General features: G+C 48.1%; 1 long non-coding RNA gene across 1 annotated transcript; it reads left to right on the forward strand.

Moving 5' to 3' along the window:
- Positions 1–240: 240 nt before the first annotated feature.
- On the forward strand, positions 241–10,461 carry LOC139052875 (uncharacterized). The gene is made up of 3 exons (XR_011510098.1): positions 241–376; positions 1,330–1,465; positions 9,909–10,461. It is a non-coding gene; the product is annotated as an uncharacterized lncRNA (long non-coding RNA).
- The last annotated feature ends 3,558 nt before the right edge of the window (positions 10,462–14,019 follow it).

Here is a 14,019-nt window from a genome sequence, read left to right on the forward strand (position 1 = left end):
TAGGTGGCGCCATCTCTTGACAACCGACCGCAACTCAAGGCGCGACGGCTACAATGGGTAAGCGAGACCTGAACATCGCCCCCGAGTGCTCCGTGGTCGCTGCGCATGCGTTAGCTGAGAGAAGGTGAGAAAGGAGGACAAGTTGACTTTACCGGATGTGACGTCACATTGTTGTTTGTTTTTGCTTTTATGAAATAGCTACTCTCGAACTCAGACGGCATGGCTTGCGTCTCGTTCGCGCGCGTACGTAGGGCTGTGGTCCGCTTTTAGTTTTGGGCGAATGCGAAGCTTCAAGTTGCGGACACTGCGGTGGGGCAGGGCTTGATGACATTTGTTGCCCAGCTGCTGGTGCTACCGCGACGTACTTGGAGCAACGGTAAGTGTTGTGCGATTACCCGTTCTCTTGCTCACGTCGTGCTCTTGCTGACACGTAAAACGCCGGTTGCGCATTCGAGCTGTTGTCGATGTGATCTCGAAATTCGAAGGAACACGAAACGGTTGTCGCAGGCCCGCAGTGATCGCAGTATAATTTATTCGTTCGGGCCTTCAACACTGCAGTTCCTACGCGTTGCACCGATGTAAAAAAATTAACAAAAAAAAACAGCGACATCTTCCACGCGCCAGAAATGCATGCACTCAACTAGCGTGGATGTCGTCCTATGATGTTTATCGCGTTCTTAAGTCTATTTTTCTCCATCTCAATAGGATGACTACGCTATGCCCTCCTTATTTACCCATGCAGCGCATTGCTGCATTTAATTACCTTTCTCATTGCTGACCGCGGTATGGGCGTCAGAGGCTTTCATTCGTTGCAGTGAGATAACGATCGAAAGCGTATTTCCTTCACTTGAAGCTTCTTAGTAGCTCCTTTGCGAGCCGTGGAGTTAAATAATACAATGCGTACGATGTGAGCGAGGTGGTAAACGAAACCACTTTACTGCTGCTGCTACTATCACTTTTACGGGAACTTTCTTAATTCAACATATATATATATTAGTATGAATCAGCTCACCAAGCTTTATATGTACGTCCGTTGCTTTCGTTCATAGATCATGTGCGTAGCTTTGCAACCGTGACCGATATTGTAAAAACAGCAAGAAGACAGATGACACATGTAATGTGTCTGCTTTAATTGTTGTATGTGCTGTTTTTAGAATATCAACCAACTCCGCGCGGTCGTGCTGTTTACAGCTAAAACGTGTTTTTTCTTGTTGCATGAGGAGCATTTGCTTCTAATTGTAGCAGTAACGTTGTGCATTGTCCGCGGCCCAGATCGCTGACTGTTTGCAAACTTGTCTAATTTGTTTCACTTTGCTGCTGTCTTTACAGCTTCTGCTTATTTCCTCTGCCTGTACCTTATATTTGTTGTGTTTATCGAGACCTGGCCTGTCTCTGCCTCGTTGAAGACAAATGGACACAAGTACTGGTTGCTGTTGGTTTGTTTGGTTTGCTCAATCTGAGCGTGGTATGTATATCCATTTGCAAAAAGGTATGCAGCTGCGTCTAATGAAGGTACTGCTCATCTAAAGGTAGATTTAATAAGTAGTGCTTTGAGTGAGAATTAGTTGGTTTGAGTGATGTATGACACCAGAGAGTTATTGTTCTAGAAAGGTGACAAAGCTGGTCCACAAATTTAAGGTATGGAGATGCTTAACCATTTTAAGTTGCCATGAAGTATTACACACATTTAAAATTTCAGTTGCAAAAGACATAGTAGAAGAATCCAGAGGATTTGCTGCCAGATGTTTTGAGCCAATAAATTGTAGAGAAAGCATTATAGTGTGAGCTGCCAATGATTGTTGTCAGCTCTAACCCATTTTTCTATATATATCACTGTTGCTTCATTGTCTGTTGCCATCACATGCTTTTTGTAAACAAAAAATTGAGCTGCATGGTTCCCCCGATTTTTCTCGCTCATAAGATACAAATGTTTTGATTTCGGCTGCCTTGGGGCCTCATGGTAGAAAACGAGTGTTTATTAGCCAGTTGTGAGCTTCTAAGATCATGTGCTTTGTAATGTCGGTGTTTTAAAGGATACTACACGTCTGCCATCATAACTGTGAGTGCTGCTGCCTAGCACTCCCACGGCTATGCTTAGTACATATGCGCAGCTATCCAAGAAAACTGACATTGGGACAACTGCCGTTGAAGCTCACTTGGTAGAGCATTGCAAGCACAAGGCAGAAAACGTGGGTTCAGCTTCGTTGTCTCTTATGCAAAGCATTATCATGAGCTGTCTCCTGGCTTCTTCGTACATCCAGTCAGCTAGGCTCAATAATAGTTAGTAATGTGCCTGATGGTGGGTCGTTAATCTGGGTCCTTAGTGCAGCAGCCCAATTCTTTACATATTAGGCTAAAGATGCATGCATAGCGCGCCAGATTAATCTCATTGGTTCTCTCGTAGCAGCTAATTTTTTCAGATGTTATGTGACACAGAGTTTGGGATTCACCCGTTTCAGCTCAGATGCAACAAAGCAGGTGTTGCGTCTATTTCGGTGAGAAGTGTGTGCAGTTGTTTTGGTTTCTCTGTGTTGACGTAGTGTGCTTTGTATTTCATGTGGTGTTAGGCATTACCGCTATTGCAGCTTCAATGCTGTGCCCATAAAAGCAGTTGTAGGTAGGTGCTCAGGAGTAATGGGAAGCTCATTCTTCCTCATTCTCTCTTGCATACAGCAGGTAGTGCATCCAGTTTAGTGCCATGCACCTGTGTGGGGCATTTCCTTGTTCTTATTCTGCTGATGTGTTGTACATAGGGGGAAAGTCAATCCTCTACATCATGGTTGTCAGTGCCGCTGAATACAGTGCAGTCTCAGTCTCGCTGCCTTGAAATGTCATAAGAGGTGACATCTGGGGGTAAAGTAGCATCTTGCAGTACCTTGTCATTGGGCATAGCCAAGGTTGTGGTTGCGCAACCCAAGGATCCTGGAACTTTCTGTGGGACCAATGGCACCGATGTTGAAAAGTGGGTGGCTATGTACGAACGTGTGAGTGGAATCAACAGATGGGACCCCACGCGTGTGCTAGTCAACCTGTTGTTCTACCTAAGAGGCATGGCAAATGTGTAATGAAAACCACGAAGAGGAGCTAACCAGCTGGGACCAATGCAAAGAGAAGTTGACAGATTTGTTTGGCAAACCAGCCGGCCATAAAATTGATGCGAAACAGGAACAGGCCCCCTGTGCCCAATCCCCCACGGAGTCCTATCTCTTGTACATCCAAGACATGCTGGCACTTTGTCGTAAAGCAAACCCGATCACGACATGACAGAAGCTGAGAAGGTCGGGCATGTGCTTAAGGATTGCTGACGACGCCTTTAATCTGCTCATGCGCAAAAGCTGCTCGACAGTTGATGTTATCTTTAAAGAGTGCCGACGATTCCAGCACGCCAAAAGCCGATGCGTCTTGCAACCATTCCCCAGACTTCCCACTACTGCTGCAACGTGTGAAGATCAACCCACACAGCAGCATGTGTTGCTGTCGGAGGATGTGGTGCGAATCGTTGACGTGAACTGGATGCGATGGCGCCTGCATTTCTGTTCGCCTATCCCTGACGCTACAACATTTTCAGTCCCCTTCTTACAAGCCATCATTCACCAGGAACTTGAAAACATTGGCTTACGTTCTGTCTGTGCTGGTGCCAATCCCAGAGCTAACAAACGCCCTTCTACTATTTTTGCTCCACCCCGACACTTCTCTCCGTGTTATCGCAACCCGACTGAGTAGAGAACTGCGGACGACCAGCCGATATGTTTCACCTGCTGCCGCATTGGTCATGTCGCCTGATATTGTCACAACTCGTGGCCCTTAACACTTCGCATGCCAAGCAACCTGAGCCGTTTTGATGAAAATTCCCGCAACGTTTCGCCTACTGCCGAATCTAACAGCGCCAACTCTGCTAGGAACATGTGGTACAGTCGCTCACCATCGCCGCACGGACACCAGTCTCGTTCACCGCAAACACGTCGCCCATCTTCGCGTTCGCCACAGCCACGTCGCCTTTCGTCCCCTGTGGCGTTTGGCCGCACCCGTTCGTAAAACTAAGAAATGCAGCCCTCGGAGGTGGTGCTGCATTGCCTAATGCTGCAGCAAATCCTCTGTCTATGCACACAAGGAGAAGTGTAATTGGCGTTAAAATAGACAGCATAGCTGTCCAAGCACTCATCGACAGTGGAGCCGACATACCTGTGATGAGTGCTAGCCTGCGTAGTATTTTAAAGAAGGTCCTCACCCCAGCAGCTGCCCGAGTGCTTCACATGGCTGACGGTGGAATGCTGGTTCTTGGAATGTGTACTGCAAGTATAGCTGGCCGCCCTACTTCTGTTCTCTTTTCTGTGAGCAACATCTTCCCTCACAACGTTATCCTAGGATTTGACTTTTAGAGCGCAGCTCTTTGGCGTCCGTTCCTGGGTTTCGCGTCGTCGTCGGCCTCGTAACCAGCTCCGCCCCCCTTTCATCCCCCCAGCGCTAGCAGCGACCGACTGATACCGCTGGATGCCGCTGACGCCGCTAGAGAGTCAAGATAACGTGACTGCATAGAACACCGTCGCCGCCATGCAGAAAGAGGAGGAAAGGGTCCCCCCCCCCCTCTGTTCTTGTGTGGCGGATAGGGTGCTCTTCAGTTGCCGACGCGCCGGTTATTTCACGTAGGCCCCGGCACGTCGACGAATACGTGACCACCTTCCCACGGCTAGACCTGGTTCTTAGCGCTGCGGAAGCGAGGGTGTCATATTGTTTGTGTCGGCATCGGCGGCGTTGTCCCTGAAACCAACTGCGCAGCTGGGGTTGACTCACTATCGGCGTCAGCGGCATCAGTCAGTCGCTGCTATCTCTTCCCTCCTCCCTTTATCGTGTTGTCCGCTTGCTGCGCGCGCTTCTGCCCCCATCGTTTGCCGCTGGGTGTACACGCCGCCCCCCTCCCCCCTCTTCCTGTGAGTCTCCGGTTGTCAAAGCGCCGGCTCGAACTTAATTCCTTTCTTCGCTCCTCCTCCAATGCAACCCCTGTGCGGTGGCAATCAGAGAGCCAGATCGGTGGCGGCGGATCTGTATATGTACACCGCCCGAGCCGAAATTGCCGCTGCCGTTCACCCTGTGCGGTGGCAATCAGAGAGCCAGATCGGTGGCGGCGGATCTGTATATGTGCACCGCCCGAGCCGAAATTGCCGCTGCCGTTCGCCACTGCGAAATTATCTGCCAGTTCTTTCTGAGCCATGAGCGAGACGACCGATGGAAGTCCTCCGTCTGCTGCTGCTGCTGCTGCTGCTAAAGGAGCTGCCAGAGCAGAGGCCCAGCGCCGTCGCCGTCAGAATCCAGAGGTGCGTGCCGCCGAAGCAGAAGCTTACCGTCGCCGCCGTCGAGATGATACATGTGTTGCTCGATTTCTTTGCCTCAATCTATCGAAAAGGTGAAACAGCTTATTTGCTGCGCTCAAATTTCGCATTAGGAAGTAACGTAATCGTCGGTAATTTTTTTATCCACTCATTCTGCTCTCCACGACTGCACGGCCGGCGTTCTTCAGTTAGAACTGCCTCAACTCGCCGATGCTCCGAGCACTGCACTTGTGCTCGCTTCGTGATGTGCGTCTGTCACCCGAAGCAGTTACTTATGTCATTTTGACTGCCCAGCCACAGGTTCCTGATGGTGAATATGTGCTTCGCCCCATCATCGATGTGCTTTGAACCGGTCACGGTTTTTAATAATGACATTGTTTTACCTCTTTTGAATTTCAGCCTGTGCCCTCAAGTGATTCCGGCCAGCATGTTCTTGGATAGCGTTCCTAGTGGTTCTGAATTTGATATTGAGAGTCTGAATTTTGAGAGTGGTTTATTAGTGCCAATCGCAGCGCCCAGCTCTGGTTCCTTAACGGACGACTTTGCAAAAATGACTGCACTTAACCTTACCTCTGCACCGGCCAGGGACATGCGTCTCCTGCTTGAATCGTACAGTGGAATCTTTGATTTTGGCAACAGGCCTTTAGGCTGAACCTCTGTTGTTCACTACCATATAAACACTGGAGACACAAATCCTATTTGTCAGCATCCCTATCGTGCATCGCATGCTGAACGTCGAGTCATCCAATCAGAGGTGAGCAAAACGCTCCGCAAAGGGGTCATCGAGCCATCAGCCAGCCCTACGCCTGTCGTCCATGTGAAAAAAGAAAGATGGCGCCTGGCATATTTTCGTAGATTATTGCCATTTAAATGCGATCATGCGAAAAGACTTCTACCCACTACCATGCATCGATGACGCCTTGGACTGCTTGCACAGAGCTAAATACTTATTGTCCATCGATCTTCGATCCAGCTACTGGCAGATTTCGGTTGATGAAATGGTTGGAGAAGACAGCCTTCATCACACCGGATGGCTTATATCAATTCAAAGTCATGCCCTTTTGCCTATGCAGTGCTCCTGCGACATGTGAACTTGTGATGGACTCTCTTCTGCGATGCTACAAATGGACCACCTGTCTTTGTTACCTTGACGAAGCTGTTTTTTCTCCCATGTTGGGCAGCTGCCTTACCCGACTCACTGCCATCATTGCGGTCTTCTGGAAAGCTGGCCTCCAACTCCACGAAGTGTTAATTTGGGCGCCGTCAGATTACCGTGTTGGGGCACCTCATTGACGCATCCGGTGTCCAACCAGATTCGTAAAAAGTTCGTGCCATACGCAGTTTCCCTGTGCCACATTCTGCTTCTGACGTGCGCTGCTTCTTCGTCCTGTGTTATTACTTTCATTGTTTCATCAAAAACCTTGCCAACATTGCTCGGCCTTTGACAGATCAAAAAGAAGAACACGCCATTCTCATGGGGCCCAGAGCAGGCTCATGTGTTTGCCGCTCTCATCAGGTTTCTGACCACCCTTCCCATACTTGCCCACTTTGATCCATCTGCACTGACCGAAGTCCACGCTGGCGCTAGCGGCCATGGCATCGGCGCTGTTCTCGATCAATAACAGAATGGTACGGAGTGCGTGATAGCCTACGCCAGCCGCCTGCTGTCACCTGCTGAGAGAAATTACCCCATCACCGAGTGGGAGTGCTTCGCTTTAGTTTCGGCTGTCGTCAAGTTCCGGCCATATTTGTATGGCCGTACATTTTGGGTCGTTACAGACCACCACGCACTCTGCCGGCTGTCTTCCCTACGGGACCCGACAGGACGGCTTGGTGGCTGGGCTTTGTGGCTCCAGGAATTTTCCATTATTGTCAATTACAAGACTGGATGCCTCCACAAGGACACTAACTGCCTCTTGTCACTCCGTGGATCCACTTGATCCTTCTGTGCATGATCCGGTGACCTGCGTGATGGTTTTCAGTGACATGACTGACATGCGCACCGAACAACAACGCGAAGAGTCCTTACAGTCCATCATTGCCGGAGTGCAATCACTCCGACAGCACTGACGGCACATGCCGCATGTTCTTGCCGCGCAACGGCATCCTCTACCACCGCAGTATGAATGCTGATGGCCCTGAGTTGCTCCTTCGCCGTCCTCGTCATCTGCAATCTGTTGCTCTTGAACAACTTCACGATGCACCGACGGTGGGACACCTTGAAGTTTTGCATACATACGATCATGTACAACGCCGGTTCTTCTGGCCAGGTCTCTACTGCTTTGTGCACTGTTATGTCGCAACTTGCGAATTGTGTCAGTGCCGGAAGAAACTTCCCCTACCACCTGTCGGAGGACTCCATCCAGTCGAAGTTCCCTGTGAACCGTTCTCTCGCTTAGGCCTTGACTTACCTGGCACTTTTCCGACGACGACTAGAGCTAACAAGTCGGTTGCCATCGCTACTGATTACATGACACGCTATGCGATAACAAAGGCGTTGCCGACTAGTTGTGCAACAGACGTCGTCGATATTCTCCTCCACGCCGTCATTCTCCACCATGGTGCACCTTGACAGTTATTACAGACCGCAGCTGCTCATTCTTGTCTCTAGTTGTCGATGACCTCGTCCGCTCTTGTGCCACTGAGCATAAGCTGTCCACCGCCTACCACCAACAAACAAATGGTCTTATGGAATGTCCCAACCGAACAATCACAGAGATGCTGTCGATGTAGGTCTCCAGCGATCACCGCGACTGGGACACCACGCTGGCCTACGTGCCGTTTGTGTATAACTTGTCCCGAAGTGACACTGCAGGATATTCACCCTTTTATCTTTTGTATGGTTGCAACCCCACTTTGCCCTTTGACATCATAATCCCTTCTGTGCCACGTGTTGCAACTGACCATGCTGATGAAGTCATCGATCGTGCTCACAGGGCATGTCAAGTCGCCCGATCTCGTTTATTAGCCCCGCAGCATATACCAAAAGAGTTACGACTGATGCCATCGCGATGTTAAGTTCGCACCAGGTGCTTGAATGCTCCTTTGGTCACCATGTCGTCGGGTTGGCCTCTCCCAGAAGCGTCTCTCTCACTACACAGGGCCTTATGAAGTCCTAAGTCAAGTTAACGACGTAAATTACGAGATATTGCCACTTCGGTTTGATGCATCCTCAAGTCTGACGCCTGTTGACGTCGTGCATGTTTCGCGGCTGAAGCCATACTTCGCTCGCGATTTTTTGCCTACCATGAGCCGAGACGGCGCTTCACCACCCGGGGGTCCTGTTACGGAAGGACGAAAAAAGAGAGGAAGAAGACCGCAGCATGCTGGCTGCTGCGTGCTGTTGGTGGTCAGCCATCTTAACTACTCTGCCTCATCTTTTATATTGACACGTGTACTTCTTTATCTTTATTGGGCGACCACTTCTCGCCGCCTAACAAATGTTATCGCACAGGACGTGCCTGCATGTAAAAGAAGTTTCTGGAATGTTATCGATGGTTCCGTCCACTGTCTTTCACCGCAACTTGTGTTATCTGATCGCATGTGTGCGCGACGCGAATAATGTGGAACATTGTGGAAGGCACGCAGGTCCCAGTGACTGCTCTGGAACATTTGACGACAGATGTATAAAAGCTGACGCGCTTGACCCGCTCATCAGATTTTCGACGACCGCCGATTGTGTTCGCCGCTACCATCCTTCTTTGAGTGTAGCCTCTTTTGAGTGCACAAGTTCGCCCAATAAAACGCTCGTTTCATTAATCATAGTTTTGCTGCCTTCTCAACCGTCACTACCACGTGACAATATATATTGTAAATACAGTCTTTCTATACTCCCAACATCCCCGTAACAGTATGCTTTGCCTCTGGCTTGTTCATGATTTCCGATGGTATATAAAACTGTGATGCAGACTTAGCTTCACAATGAATTATGTTCCGTCTCTTCCTTACAGGCTGCTGTGTTTCAGCTAAATCTGCTTTTCCTGTGTCCAGTGGTCTTGTCGCTCAATTAGTGCTTGCCTATTTCTGTTACACTGCAACCTCTCTTCTCCTCTCTCCTCTTGTCCTCCTGTCCTTTTACACTGCTGCAAACTTTTAGATTTCAATACTCGAATGATTAATACAAAAATTGATGCCACCATATTATATGTGACGGCTGTCATGACGGCAATACTTTAGGTGGACCTGAAACTAAATGAAAAAAACAAAAACAAAACAGGCGTGTGTGAGTAGGAATAACTTCCTTGTGACAAAACTGGCTCCATGCTAAACTTTGCCTCAAGGAAATTGGTCTTAAAAGTCTCAAACCAATTTGCGCATACTGCATAAGCCAAGTTTTCCACTCATCAAAACAGCAGCCGCCACAAAGTGTTAGGAAAGAGGCAAAGAAACCATGCCTTTGCATTCGTACTCTCCTCACAAAGCTTGTGTCATATATGCAATCACTCGCCAGACACAAACACATTGGTCAACACTGCAATGTTTGGAAGAACCCGAACCAACACTATGTAGTGTTAGGAATGGCCGTACGGGGGTGGCAACGTGGCAGCTTTCAGCCCGCTGCGCGTGTTCCAACCCCCCCAGACGAGGCGCCTTCTGAGAACTACGGATGACAGGCGGCCACGTGGCGCGCGGGCAGCTCTGGAATGTGGTGCGCCGCCGCGCCACCCGGGACGGCGCAAAGTTCTACGAGGCCCTCGGTCGAAGACACCGCGGGTTATACCGAGAGTTCTACAAAGCCCTCGAACGCGTTAGCCTTTGTGTGTGTAGGCTCGAACGTGTTAGCCTTTGTGTGTGTGGGCTGTACTGCGGGGCGGCGGCAAGTTTACCATGATTGGACGCACATTCCCGACCATTCGTGCTCCGTCCACGCCGAACGATGACGTCGAACTATGACGTCAAGCGGAGGCTTATAAGCAGCGTTTGCAGACTGCTAGAGTGTGCTCGTGCTCGTGTCGTGCTCGTCGTAAGGAGCTGAGTGCTCGATGTTATGCCAAAATGTAGTAGTGAGCTGTGTGCTCGAATGCTGTTTTGCTGAATGTTAATCTTGCGGGCTCCATATGGGAGTCGCGCTAGACTGCCAATGTATCTTGTCTTAAAATATGTTAATCCTGTAAATAAATCCTGTTAACCGAGTTCCTCATCTACGACCGCCGACTCCTTCAAATGGTGGCAGCGGCGAGGTAGTCCGACGACTCCTACATCAGCTTGACAGCCGTAGGATCGTCCGACAACCCCGACAGTAGCCATTTACCTGCAGTATGCCTCCTGTAATATGAATCCCCACTGTGCTTGGAATCTAGATAATTTTTTTTAATTTCTCAGGCATTTGGTGGTAGAGGCCAATGCATTAGACAGAAATCCTGCTACACTGCAGCAATGTTCAGAATGTAGTATGAGATACTCTGTCTGGCTGGAAGTTGAAGATAGAAATTATATTAGTCATTAAAATATAGTAGCCAGTATTGAAACTACACATGCACTCAAGGCTGAGCCACATCATGAGAACACTGAAGAGCAGACACACTTGAGCTGCATTGTGTAGCTTTACCAACAAGCCCAGCTGTAAACTGAAGTAAGGCATGTTTTGGGCTAGTCAGCCCGTAGCTTCAGCAAAATTTTAAACTCTGCGAGGAAGACAGGACATGAACAAAAACATAGATGCATGCACAAAGTGTAGACTTCTGACTGGCTTTGTTTGGTGAAGGCAGAGAGTTTATAAGGTTCTTCAAAATGGCAAAACAAAGAACATTCGCAAAGAAATTGTGCACGAGGCAGTGACAAAAAATAGCAAGGCTACCTGTGCATTAAGAGCGCAGTAGAGTCCCAATGTGCCCATCTAAGAATTCTTTCTTTCCTTGATAGGGATCAAGAAGGTGAGCTAACTTGTCACACCTTTTAGCGATGTGGAATGCCTTGATGACTTCTCTTTCTGTTCTTGAGTTTGCCTTCGAAAGGAATTTATTCTGTTCCTCATAAGACAGGCAGCTTTTGCTGTTGCAGCTCCTGCACTGCAAGAGGAGATTCTCAAGGAAAGAATTAAAGTCTTAGATGGGCACATTAAGACTCTCCTGCACTCTTAATGCATACATGGCCTTGATATTTTTCGTCAATACCTCGTGCACAAATTATTTGCAATTGCTCCTTGTTTTGCTATATTGAAGTACCTTATATATTCTTTGCTTTCACAAAATAAAACCAGTTGGAAGTCTGTCCTTTGCGTGTGTCTATGTTTCAGTTCACGTCCTGTCTTCCTCGCGCAGTTTAAAATTTTGCCTAAACAGTTGTATAGCTTGTGTATACGATGTGTAATTAATATTATGGTGACTGCAGCACAGCAATGGTCTAGTGGCATAGTGTCGACATAGTATAGAGATGGTACTAAGTTAAAAATTTGGAAATGCCATAAATTGTGCAATCAACCCTTATCCCTCGGTTTCCTACAGCTGCAGAGTACTTGACCACTGCAGCAGTCAGGCATGCTGTATATTGGGCAGTGCCAGGAATTGCGAGATCAAGACAGGCTGCCACTAGAAGTTCCTTGGGCCAGGTGATAACTCAAATACATCCAAATATTTCTATATTTCACTATATAAACCTTTGTAGAATGAGGAACTTTTCAAGGGTGAAGTTGTTTCACACAAAGGAAAACTATTACTAAATAGTGACCAGTTCCTTTTGTTTTGTAAGCCAGATTGCATGTATTTGACATTGCTTACTGGCTCTTAATTATTCTTGCTGTCCAATACAAGCATATGTACTCACATGTTTTCAAACAAAACTATTGTGTGTAGCCATGTTTGTGGTGGAATAAAATTGGTCCCAATACAGAGCTTTGTGGCACACCAGATCTTACTAGCGATCGCGGAGAAGAAAGTTAATTAGTAGTTACAAATTGGTACCGGTTAGTTAAGAATTTACTAATCCAATTCGTAGTCCTGTCAATTCGAAGTTTACTGTCGTTTGTGTATCGGACCAAGCCAATGTCCCCTGGCCTGGGCGGTCCCTGGCGCTTCACCTAGTGGTGGCCTTTGAAAATAGCAGCGTGGCACCAGTGGTTGCACCAGGATCTAGGCTCATGAAGATAGACAGCAACGTGCACAGGGCAAGGAGTTCGGCGGCCTGCTACTCGTCACATTTGTGGATAACACTATAGTTTTTGCGAGTCCTAGCCCCTACCTAGGGTACCAGTACCAGTCTGTGCACTGCGTGTGTGTGTCTATATATATATATATATATATATGTGTGTGTGTGTGTGTGTGTGTGTGTGTGTGTGTGTGCGTGCGTGTGTTGTGCAGGATTGCTCGTTGGCAGCACGTGCTCATGCAGCAGCTGATGGGCCTTCGATGTGTTTCGCCCTGGTAGTGCGGTCGTCTTTGTGGTTCTAGAGCTGCGCTGGCATTGCCCAAGAACAGGATATATCGGCATGGCGCAGAATCGCAGAGTGGGAGCGCTCCATTCTATTCCCACTTCATTCCTTCAGAGTTGTGGTTTATGTGATTCCAGTCCTTTTGTCGGAATTCTGACAGTTGAAACATTCCCACTCCTTGAGTGGTCGAACCAATCTACTCCAATCCTCCAATTACAGTAAATAAAACGCTTTCTGTATAATTACTTACTACTTGCGCCCCGATACGATAGCGTAGAGGTAGAGCATCTGCCTCATGTGCAAAAGGACTGTGGTTCAAATCCCGGTGCCACGCAATTTTCCACTGGATAAAAAAAAATCCACATGTTGATACAGCTGTATAAACAGGCCTGGTGGCCTGACCTCGGTGACCAGAACCAGTAATGCACTCCCTCACCAGAGCAGGATTGGCCACCTTGGTGCAGTACTTGGCCACAACCTTCTATATGCATAGAACAATCAAACCCCGGCCCTCAGTCCCCAGCAGCTACAAAGCAACTGATCATTGCGGCGGTCAGACCTATGATACAGCAGAGTGTGCCAAGAATCTCTGGATCTGGACAGGCCGCCATTGGAATCTGAACCTGGCAATGTTTAACGCTAGAACGTTTTCTAGTGAGGAGAGTCTAACAGTGCTATTGGAGGAATTAGCGGGCATTAAATGGGATATAATAGACCTCAGTGAGGTTGGGAGGGCAAATGAAGCATATACAGTGCTAAAAAAGCTAGCACATGCTGTGCCACCAGGGCTTAGCAGAGAGACGAGAACTAGGAGTCGGATTCCTGTTTAATAAGGATATAGCTGGTAACATACAGGAATTGTATAGCATTAACGAGAGGGTGGCAGGTCTTGCTGTGAAACTTAATAAGAGGTACAAATTGAAGGTCATACAGGTCTACGCCCCTACATCTAGTCATGATAAACAGGAAGTGGAAAGCTTCTATGAAGACGAGGAATTGGCGATAGGTAAAGTAAAAAAAAATACACTATACTGATGGGCGACTTCAATGCCAGGGTAGGCAAGGAGCAGGCTGGAGAAAAGCCAGTGGGGGAATATGGCAAAGGTTTTAGGAATAGTAGGAGAGAGTTATTAGTAGGGTTAATAATTTGCGGACAATGAATGCCTTCTTCCACAAGCGGGATAACCGAAAGTGGACGTGGAGGAGCCCTAATGGCGAAACTAAAAATTAAAAAGACCTCATACCCTGTGCTAACCCTGGCATCATACAAGATGTGTACGTGCTCGGCAAGGTGCGCTGCAGTGACCATAGGATGGTAAGATCTCG

This window comes from Dermacentor albipictus, unplaced genomic scaffold, assembly GCF_038994185.2.
Source record: "Dermacentor albipictus isolate Rhodes 1998 colony unplaced genomic scaffold, USDA_Dalb.pri_finalv2 scaffold_41, whole genome shotgun sequence".
NCBI classification, from domain to species: Eukaryota; Metazoa; Arthropoda; class Arachnida; order Ixodida; family Ixodidae; genus Dermacentor; species Dermacentor albipictus.